The following is an 11,213-nucleotide window of genomic DNA, read 5'->3' on the forward strand; positions in this document are numbered from 1 at the left end:
ATGGTTATTGTCCTGTCCAACATTTAGAACTTTTCATTTGTCTATATCAAACTGTATCTGCCACTTCTCCGACCATTACGTCAGTCTATTCAAATCATCCTGGAGTGCTCTAATATCTTCATTAGAACGAAAGTCACAAAGTATTTTTATCTTGCTGTATCATAGGAGTCACTATATCATAAAAGTCACTGTATCGTAAGTCACTATATCTTAAGAGTCACATTATCGTTGGACAGTATAACATAAATCGTCATGATATAAAAAGTCGGTATGTTAATGAAACTGTCATTATACCATAAGTGTCACTTCAGGAGTCATCATATCATAACAAGTGTCATCGTATCACAACAAGTGTCATTCCAAAAGTTGTTATCAAATTACCACAAGTGCCACTCCAAGAATCATCATATCACTACAAGAGTCACTCCAAGAGTCATCATATCATTACAAGAGTCACTCCAAGAGTCATCATATCACTACAAGTGCTACTCCCAGTCATCATATCACTACAAGTGCCACTCCCAGTCATCATATCACTACAAGTGCTACTCCCAGTCATCATATCACTACAAGTGCCACTCCCAGTCATCATATCACTACAAGTGCTACTCCCAGTCATCATATCACTACAAGTGCCACTCCCAGTCATCATATCACTACAAGTGCTACTCCCAGTCATCATATCACTACAAGTGCCACTCCCAGTCATCATATCACTACAAGTGCCACTCCCAGTCATCATATCACTACAAGTGCCATTTCACGAGTAACTAAGTCAGCCTCAGCTTCAACATACCAAGGCCAAGTGTTGCCTGAGTCTAACATACCCTCGCCATACCAGACAAATAACATCACATAAAAATTGCAAAAAAAAAAAAAACTGCTACATCTAGTAAGCAACTGCCCAAGAATCTAATTGAAACAGTTGAGTTTCAAGCCAATCGACTGCAAGAAGAGTCATTTCAACTGTATGTAACATGTTCACAAAGAGGCATTATTACTTGTTTCCCATATATGGACCTGTGGGGACTTACTTTTATTATAAGTTTGTACACATTCTAAGATCTCCACTCATCCATGTGTTCATGTAGTATTACTCTCACTCAGTGTACACACAAGTGAGATATACATGTACTGAACTCGTCAGATTATACGCAGGAATTTGTAGGGCTATATCAATTGAAATTTCATGAGAACTGCTTCTGGTACCTATACCTATATGTATATATATATATATATATATATATATATATATATATATATATATATATGTATATATATATATATATATATATATATATATATATATATATATATATATATATATATATATATATATATATATATATATACATACATATATGTATATATATATATATATATATATATATATATATATATATATATATATATATATATATATATATATATATATATATATATATATATATATATATATATATATATATATATATATATATATATATATATATATATATATATATATATATATATATATATATAAATATAAACATTTGCTGTTACTAAGAATTTCTGGTAGTTACCAGAAGCTTATAATATAACTATTATATAATTTATATATTGCATGGACCTGTCCGCTTTGCGTCTGAAAATACTTGAGATCTACATGACTCTATATGGATTTTTACCATTTTCTATGGTTGGCGTTTATGACCTTTCAGACTCAAACTTTAAAAACTTTTAGGCCTACACCGGCCCATACGTCATTTCATTTTATAAGGGGGGAGAGAAAATGCGGGCGCCATAAGTGTGGTGGGTTGGGTGTGGCCTCAACCCTCTATAACTCCGCCCATGGCTCCTCCTCCTCCTCATACTCTTACAACTATACTGTCACTCTCACCCCTTCACTAGACTTCCGGTGGGCGCTCCACTGCACTCTGCTGCAACACTCGCTGCTTTCTTGCTGCTCAAGACGGCTGCAACCTGCAGCAGCAGCAGCAGCGTGCACCCACACACCAACATCTTTGAAGAGTCATCCTACAAAAGGAGCCTCCGGCCATTTTTGCATTGCCACTCTCGCTGGCACTCCTCCCTGGCTTCTCTTAGCTATATTTATATCATTATATCCTTATTCTTTTGGGCACAACATTCTTTTATGCTCATATTAAATAGGCAAGTGGTTAATAAGAGCTTGGCAACTTTAGCAACGTAATCCAAAATGTTGAAAACAAAATAGAGGTAGTGTATAGCAACACTGAGGCCCATTATGCGTGTGCATTACCAGTTGCCAAATCATAGCATTACCAAAACATATTTACCCAGTATTGATAAGTGTTTACGAATAGTAATTACTACAAGGGTCACTTTAACGCTTTAAATCTCATTATGGAGAGAATCAAGCTATAATAAAATCCAAAGCAGTAAAGAAGGACAGTTTATTAAAAAAAATAATAAAAAAATGGTTAATTTGTGCCGGGTGTTGGTGGTAGGTGCCTGAGGAAGGAGAACTTGCAGGAAAAGCATGCATAACCCCCCCTCCCCTACACTAAGGACATAAACACTAAGATATGTATACATGTCTGTCTATATACGCAGAAAGTTTACTTATATCCCTAACTAGGGGTCTAAAATACCCTTAACTCTTGTGGAAAATGTGATCTGCAGCCCTGATGAACATTGTGTAGCGGATTAAGTTTTAATCTTAATAAAAATTCACATACCCTACATACACTGAACGATACACATAGTGACATATATGTTACAGTACTGTAAAACGCTAATACAGGTTATAGGTAACTTTCTTACTGATTCCTTTGAGTCATTACTCAGGTGGGTTACAGAACAAAATCACTCTGTTTATGGCCCGATGATAGCAGACGGAGGATCGAGCCTGCATCTCTCCCGACGCTGACTGACTCACAAGGAATTAGTAATTCCTGGCACCAGTTACACCTAGCATGAGTTACCCTTACCACCAGTTACCCTAGCATCAGTTACCCGCAGCATTAGTTACCCCTAGCATCAGTTACCCACAGCATTAGTTACCCCTAGCATCAGTTACCCACAGCATTAGTTACCCCTAGCATCAGTTACCCCTAGCATCAGTTACCCACAGCATTAGTTACCCCTAGCATCAGTTACCCACAGCATTAGTTACCCCTAACATCAGTTACCCACAGCATTAGTTACCCCTAGCATCAGTTACCCCCAGCATTAGTTACCCCTAGCATCAGTTACCCCCAGCATTAGTTACCCCTAGCATCAGTTACCCCTAGCATCAATTACCCCTAGCATCAATTACCCCTAGCATCAGTTTCCCCTAGCATCAGTCACCCTAAGCATCAGTTACCCCTAGCACTAGTTACTACTAGCATCAGTTACCCCTACAATCAGTTACCCCTAGCACCAGTTACCCTTAACATCAGTTACCCCTAGCTTCAGTTACACTTAACATCAGTTACCCCAAGTATCAGTTACTTCTAGTATCAGTTACCACTATCATAACTTACCCTTAACCTGAGTTACCAGTAACATGAGTTAACCCTAGCATGAGTTACCCTAGTATCAGTTACTCCTAGCACGAGTTACCCCTAGCATCAGTTACCCCTTGCATCAGTTACTCCTAGCATGAGTTACTCCCAGCATGAGCTACTCCCAGTATGAGTTAATCCTAGCATAAGTTATTCCTAGAATGAGTTACTCCCAGTATGAAATAGTCGTAGCAAGAGTTACGCCAAGCATGAGTTTCTCCCAGCTTGCGTTACTCCTAGCGTGATTTACTCCTAGCATGAGTTACTCACAGCATGAGTTACGCCTAGCAACAGTTATTCCCGACATTAGCTATTTCTAGTATGAGTTACTCCTAGCACGAGTTACTCCCAGTATAAGTTACTCCCAGCATGAGTTACTCTCAGCATGAGTTACTCCTAGCATTAGTTTTTCCCGCATGTTACTCCCAGTATAAGTTACTCCCAGCATGAGTTACTCGCAACATGAGTTACTCCTACCATGAGTTACTCCTAGCATGAGTTACTCCTAGCATGAGTTAGTCCTAGCACTGGTTTCTCCCGCATGAGTTACTCCCAGCTGAGTTACTCCCAGCATGAGCTACTCCCAATGAGAGTTACTCCTAGCATGATTTACTCCCAGCTAAGTTACTTCTAGCATGAGTTATTGTCAGTATAAGTTACTCCTAGCATGAGTTACTACAAGCCTCAGTAACTCTTAGCATTAGTTATCACTAACATTAATTAACCCTAGCATCAGTTAAACCTAGAAGCAGTTAGACCTAGTAGCAATTAACCCTAGCATCAGTTAGACCTTGAAGCAGTTAGACCTAGCAGCAATTAACCCTAGCATCAGTTAGACCTGGAAGCACTTAGGCCTAACAGCAATTAACTCTAGCATCTGTTAGACCTAGGAACAGGTAATCCTAGAGTAGTTAACCCTAGGACAGGGAGGGTATACATTTCACTTATACCTCTATACGGGTGTTTAATAGGAGTGGGTGATGGTATGGGTGTATTGCTAAGGTTGTTGATGGTATTGGTTTAGTGACCGTGTGGGTAAAAGTATGTGTGTAGTGTAGTGGTGGGTAATGTAATGGGTATAGTGTAGTGATGGGCCATGGTATGAGTGTAGCGTTTACTGTGGGTGGTGGTATGGGTTTAATAATGGGGTGGGTGATAGTATGGTTGCAGTGTAGAGATGTATGATAGTATGCGTGTAGTGTAGGGGTGGATAATGTTATGGGAGTAGTGTAGTGGTGGGTGATAGCATGGGTGTAGTGTAGGGGTGGGTGATGGTGTGGGTGTAGTGTAGTGGTGGGTGATAGCATGGGCGTAGTGTAGGGGTGGGTGATGGTGTGGGTGTAGTGTAGTGGTGGGTGATAGCATGGGTGTAATGTAGTGGTGGGCGGCAGTATGGGGGTGTAGTGCAGGGGTGGGTGATATTATAAGTGTAGTGTAGGGGTGGGTGATGGTATGAGTGCAGTGTAGGGGTGGGTGATGGTGTGGATGTAGTGTAGCAATGGTTGATAGCATGAGTGTAGTATAAGGGTGGGTGATAGTGTGGGTGTAGTGATAGTATGGGTGCGTGATAGTATTAGTGTAGTATAATGGTGGGTGATAGCATGGGTGTATTGTAGGGGTGGGTGATAATGTAGATGTAGTGTAGGGGTGGGTGATGGTGCGGGTGTAGTTTAGTAGTGGGTGATAGTATGGGTTTAGTGTAAGGGTAGGTGATATTATGAGGGTAGTGTAGGTTTGGATGATAGAATGGGTGTAGTATAAGAGTGGGTGATAGTATGGGTGTAGAGTAGTGGTGCGTGATAGCACGGGTGTAGTGTAGTGGTGGGTATTAGTACAGGGTGCAGTGTAGTAGTGGGTGATAATATAGGTGTAGTGTAGGGGTGGGTGATAGTGTAGGTATAGTGTAGGGGTGGGTGATAGTATGGATGTAGTGTAGTGATGGGTGATAGTATGGGTGTAGTGTAGTGGAGGGTGATAGTATGGGTGTAGTGTAGTGGCGGGTGATAGTATGGGTGTAGTGTAGTGGTGGGTGATAGTATGGGTGTAGTGTAGTGATGGGTGATAGTATGGGTGTAGTGTAGTGGTGGGTGATAATTGGGTGTAGTGTAGTGATGGGTGATAGTATGGGTGTAGTGTAGTGGTGGGTGATAATTGGGTGTAGTGTAGTGATGGGTGATAGTATGGGTGTAGTGTAGTGATGGGTGATAGTATGGGTGTAGTGTAGTGGTGGGTGATAATTGGGTGTAGTGTAGTGGTGGGTGATAGTATGGGTGTAGTGTAGTGGTGGGTGATAATTGGGTGTAGTGTAGTGATGGGTGATAGTATGGGTGTAGTGTAGTGATGGGTGATAGTATGGATGTAGTGTAGTGGTGGGTGATAGTATGGGTGTAGTGATGGGTGATAGTATGGGTGTAGTGTAGTGGTGGGTGATAGTAGTGGTGGGTGATAGTGTATGATAGTATGGGTATAGTGTAGTGGTGGGTGATAGTATGGTTGTAGTGTAGTGGTGGGTGATGATATTGGGTGTAGTGTAGTGGTGGGTGATAATTGGGTGTAGTGTAGTGGTGGGTGATAATTGGGTGTAGTGTAGTGGTGGGTGATAGTATGGGTGTAGTGTAGTGGTGGGTGATAATTGGGTGTAGTGTAGTGGTGGGTGATAGTATGGGTGTAGTGTAGTGGTGGGTGATAGTATGGGTGTAGTGTAGTGGTGGGTGATAGTATGGGTGTAGTGTAGTGGTGGGTGATAGTATGGATGTAGTGTAGTGGTGGGTGATAGTATGGGTGTAGTGTAGTGGTGGGTGATAATTGGGTGTAGTGTAGTGGTGGGTGATAGTATGGGTGTAGTGTAGTGGTGGGTGATAGTATGGGTGTAGTGTAGTGGTGGGTGATAATTGGGTGTAGTGTAGTGGTGGGTGATAGTATGGGTGTAGTGTAGTGGTGGGTGATAATTGGGTGTAGTGTAGTGGTGGGTGATAGTATGGGTGTAGTGTAGTGGTGGGTGATAGTATGGATGTAGTGTAGTGGTGGGGTGATGGGTGTAGTGTAGTGGAGGGTGATAATTGGGTGTAGTGTAGTGGTGGGTGATAGTATGGGTGTAGTGTAGTGGTGGGTGATAGCATGGGTGTAGTGTAGTGGTGGGTGATAATTGGGTGTAGTGTAGTGGTGGGTGATAGTATGGGTGTAGTGTAGTGGTGGGTGATAGTATGGGTGTAGTGTAGGGGTGAGTGATGATATGAGAGTATGAGGGAAGGAAGGTAGTGTGGCTGTTTGAATGGGTGTGTTGTGGGCATGGGCATGGGTCTATTTGGTATCAGTGTGTGGGCATGGGTTGGGGGGTATTCAGAATCATATTCCCACTAAAGATGAACATGTAAGTTACCCCTAGTCTTGAGTCGTGTTCTCCCGCAGTTACCCATCCGTGATGGGTGTGAGCATGGGTTGGGCATATAATGGACGAGCCTAACTGTGGGTATAAATGCCCCGAGAGTATGGGTGTAGGTGTATTATAAGTGTGGTAATGAGTGTAGGATAATGTTGGTACGATTATTGATGATGGTTCTGTGTGTGTGTGTGTGTGTGTGTGTGTGTGTGTGTGTGTGTGTGTGTGTGTGTGTGTGTGTGTGTGTGTGTGTCTGTGTGTGTGTGTGTCTGTGTGTGTGTGTGTGTGTGTGTGTGTGTGTGTGTCTGTGTGTGCGTATAAATGTGGATGTGAGCATGAATTTGGATGTGAGTATAGATGTTGATTTGGATATGGATGTGGGTATGAATGTGGATGTATATATGGGTATAGATGTAGATTTGAGTATGGATATCGATGTAGATATGTATGTAGATGTTGGTATGGATAAAGATGTGGGTATGAATATAGATGTAGGTATGGATGTTGATGTGGGAATGGATGTAGATGTGGGCTTGAGTGTAGTCGTAGGTATGGATGTAGATGTAGATATGGATGTATATGTGGGTATTGATGTAGATGTAGGTATGGATGTAGCTGTAGGAATGGATATAGATGTAGGTATGGTTGTAGATGCAGGTATGGATGTAGATGATGTTGATGTGGGTATAAATGTAGATGTGGCTATGGATGTAGATAAGAAATGGATGTAGATATGGGTACGGATGTGGGTATGGGTGTAGATATGGGTACGGATGTGGGTATGGGTGTAGATATGGGTACGGATGTGGGTATGGGTGTAGATATGGGTACGGATGTGGGTATGGATGTAGATATGGGTACGGATGTGGGTATGGGTGTAGATGTGGATATGGATGTAGATAAGGAGTGGATGTAGATATGGGTATGGATGTTGGTGTTAGTATGTATGCTGTTGTGGGTATAAATGTGGATATTAGCTGTAGATGTGAGTATGAATGTGTTATTAATATGGGTATGGATGTAGATGTGGGAACAAATGTTGGTGTGAATATGGATGTAGTTACAGGAAGGATATTGATGCGGATATGAATGTTGATGTGGGTATAACTGTAGATGTGGGTGTGGATGGTGATCTGAGAATGGATGAATATGTGGGTATGGATGTTGATGTGAGTATGGATGTAGATATGGGATGAATATAGATGTGGGAATTTATTTGTTGTTATGGACGTATATGTGGGTATAAATGTAGATATGGGTATTTATGATGACGTGGGTATGAATGTGGTTGTTGGTATATGCATCATTGTGTGTTAAGATGTGGGTGTGAATCTTGAAATGGGCGTCGGTGTGGGTGTGGGCGTGGATGTGGGCGTAGGCGTGGGTGTGAGAGTGGGCGTGGGCTGGGGTGGGGTATACAGGGGGGAGTAATAGAATGAAACAAAATTAGGTAAAACCGCAGTGTGCTGCACAACTGACGCCTCACGGGGGGAGGGGACGGGGGGAGGCGGGAGATGAAGAAGAGGAAGGGGAGATAGAGAGGTGGAGTAGAGGAAGAGGAGGGGTAACGGGAGAGGAATGGGGAGAGGGAGGAGGAGGAGGAGGAGAAGGAGGAGGAAGAGGAGGAGCAGTTATCCCTCTTCCCCCCACCGTTACTTTGCAGTGTTGCAGCTGCCGTCGGCTCTCCTCCCCCTCCTCCTGGTGAAAGGGGTTAGGGGGGTAGCCTGCCGCCTGGGGGCCAGACTACCGCCCCGACGTACTTTCGACGCTGGAGTTGCGGCGTCGACGGCGTCTGTGTGCCTGCCGGTGGCGACGCCGCGGCACTGACGACAAGTGCAGCGGCGACACGGGTCGCCACGGCAACCGTTGCCATAACAACCAGCCGGAGATTTGATACGGCCGCGCTGAATGGGGTATTGATGCAACGCCGCTAGTTCCCAGTGCAACCACCAGATGCCGCGCCATTCGCCGCCGTCTTAATTATAAGGAGAATGTAGGCAATTAACGCAGTAAGGAGATTAGCGCATTGTACCAGTAATTAGTCGGAGTCGGGTGGGTGCGGGAGCATCTAGGTGTCACTCGCGGCGGAGGCGCTGCCGGGGGCGCCTCGCGCTACCGACGGAGGGCCCGCTACTGGGGGCCCACCAGGTAAGTCTAGTGTTTGGGGGCCCCGCTACGCCGGTACAACACCGGTTTTTGTCCGACCGTCGCTGATTAAACCTGGTTTTTGCCCGATCAATTGAGCCTAGTCATGGCAGTGTATTGAAAGACTCAACATATGCTTGTATGCAAAAACTCGGGCGCAGGCGGCCAGCTGCGGCCGCCATAAAGGCGGGAATGTGCGGCCGCCCGGCGGGTTACGGCCGCCGATCCTCTCACCGTAAAAAAAAAAAAAAAAAAAAGAAGTGGGCACCAAGGTTGGAGAGGCGACGGGTGCCCCACGACGCCCAGTCCTACCCGACCCGCCGCCCTGACTACTTCTTCTACCCCCTCACCACTCCCGACCTGCCGCCCTCACCACGCCCGACCTGCCGCCCTCACCGCCTCCACTCATCATCGAAGTACCGACGCTGCCCACAACTTCCATGGGCTCATCAAGTCGTAGAAGGCCCGACCTCATCCGCTGCTTCCATGGGTTCATCCATTCGTAGAAGTTCCGACCTCATCCGCTGCTGCCATGGACTCATCCAGTCGTCGAAGACCTGACCAGGTCCGTCGTCTCCGCCCCTTCCCCCCCCCCAGGTGAGTGGCACGTGTAGGGTGGGGCACGGGGTGCGTGCGTGCGTGTTGCATCATGACCACAGTGTGCAACCTGCACCACCCTTGCTTGCTGTCTTCTCTCTCCCTCCCTCCCTCCCTCCCCTCCTCCCTGATGCACACCCAACTATAAATGTTTATATACCGGGAGCAGGGTGGGCAGTGTTTATGTACGTGGAGCACGGTGGGCAGTGTTTATGTACGTGGAGCAGGGTAGGCAGTGTTTATGTACCTGGAGCAGGGTGGGCAGTGTTTATGTCTGAGATGGCAGCGTGAAGCTGACCTCACGCACACACAAGCACAACACACTACACTCACCACCATCCAGGTACTGCGCCTACCACCACTTAGCTACCATTTAGCTACCACGCCCACCACCCTTTAGGTGCCACGCCTACCGCCACCTAGGCAACATGCCCACCAACATTTAAACATCATGTACACTAACATCCAACCACTTCACTCATTCAAACATCCAGATACAACATTGTCAAGCTTTCTAAACCATGCTTCATCAGCAACACAATTAGTGTTGTAATGAGCGCAAGGCGAATATTATTTTATAGCTTTCTCCCTCCCTTCACACCAACACCAAAAATACGCACTATTTATGCATTCACCGCTGTTACATTCCGCCTTGTACTATCGCACAGGGATCGTACACACAGCTTAATATACTCGTCCGTGCCTTCATACCCTGCAACAACTGCAACCATGACATATTACAGTGAGTTACTTCCTTTCCTTCTTCTCACACAAAAACAGCTCTAAACGGACCTATTAAAAAACTTTAATATTGTTTTCCTGTTTAAGTTCATTGCATTATTTTGACATTTCCCAGTGGCTATAAATATGGCTGTAGTCAACGTAACTACGAAGAGAGAAAGAGTAAGGCTTTGTTCATGGCTAGAGAGAAAGAGAGAGAGGTTCATTTATAATGAAAATTACTAAATAAACCCAATTGATCTTTAACTTTTAATCCCAGCATCAGTGTCACACACAATTTGACACAGGAAGCAGGGAAATCCTAGTATCTTTTGTTTCCCGTTCACAACGTGGCATGTAATATCACCAGACAACATTTAGCATCAAAATAACAATCACTGTTATTATTTACGTACCCTGTTTTTCAGGTCCAGTCCCCCTCCTCCTTCACCTGCTTGTGTCCTTCCCTCCACCATTACTGTTCCCGAATCTCTGCACATAATTTTTTATTTCTCTTTCTCATTTGCCTCTGATTATTGCGCCGCTGCCTAAACAGAGAGTGGGAGAGCCCTTAGCTCTCCTCTACAACGTCGTAACTGTCTTTCAAATAACCATCACAACCACCTATTACCAGCCTCTACGACAGTGTTACTATCATCAGCATTCATAAAAGTAGGAAAATCTTTTTCGGGTATACATCATAATTATGGCAATTTGGACAAGAGCACCAGATATTCTGGTTCATTTTTCCCCTTTGTGATTCCATTACTAAAATTATACCAGTCTGTGAGGTATACGTAGCTGGTATAATGTAAGCATTATATTAGATCATGATATTTGTCACTTGTAGTATTGCACCA

General features: G+C 44.2%; 2 long non-coding RNA genes across 2 annotated transcripts in view; one reads left to right on the forward strand and one right to left on the reverse strand.

Annotated features, from left to right (window-relative positions):
• Positions 1-2,002, reverse strand: part of LOC138852312 (uncharacterized) — an 83,632-nt gene extending 81,630 nt beyond the window's left edge. The window contains exon 1 of the long non-coding RNA XR_011391641.1: positions 1,883-2,002. This is a non-coding gene — a long non-coding RNA (uncharacterized lncRNA). The remainder of the gene's footprint in view (positions 1-1,882) is intronic.
• Positions 2,003-8,510: 6,508 nt separating this feature from the next.
• LOC138851864 (uncharacterized) overlaps positions 8,511-11,213 on the forward strand; it is a 480,455-nt gene continuing 477,752 nt past the window's right edge. Inside the window, exon 1 of the long non-coding RNA XR_011391460.1 lies at positions 8,511-9,633. This is a non-coding gene — a long non-coding RNA (uncharacterized lncRNA). The remainder of the gene's footprint in view (positions 9,634-11,213) is intronic.

Source organism: Cherax quadricarinatus, chromosome 6 (genome assembly GCF_038502225.1).
Source record: "Cherax quadricarinatus isolate ZL_2023a chromosome 6, ASM3850222v1, whole genome shotgun sequence".
In the NCBI taxonomy this organism is placed as follows: Eukaryota; Metazoa; Arthropoda; class Malacostraca; order Decapoda; family Parastacidae; genus Cherax; species Cherax quadricarinatus.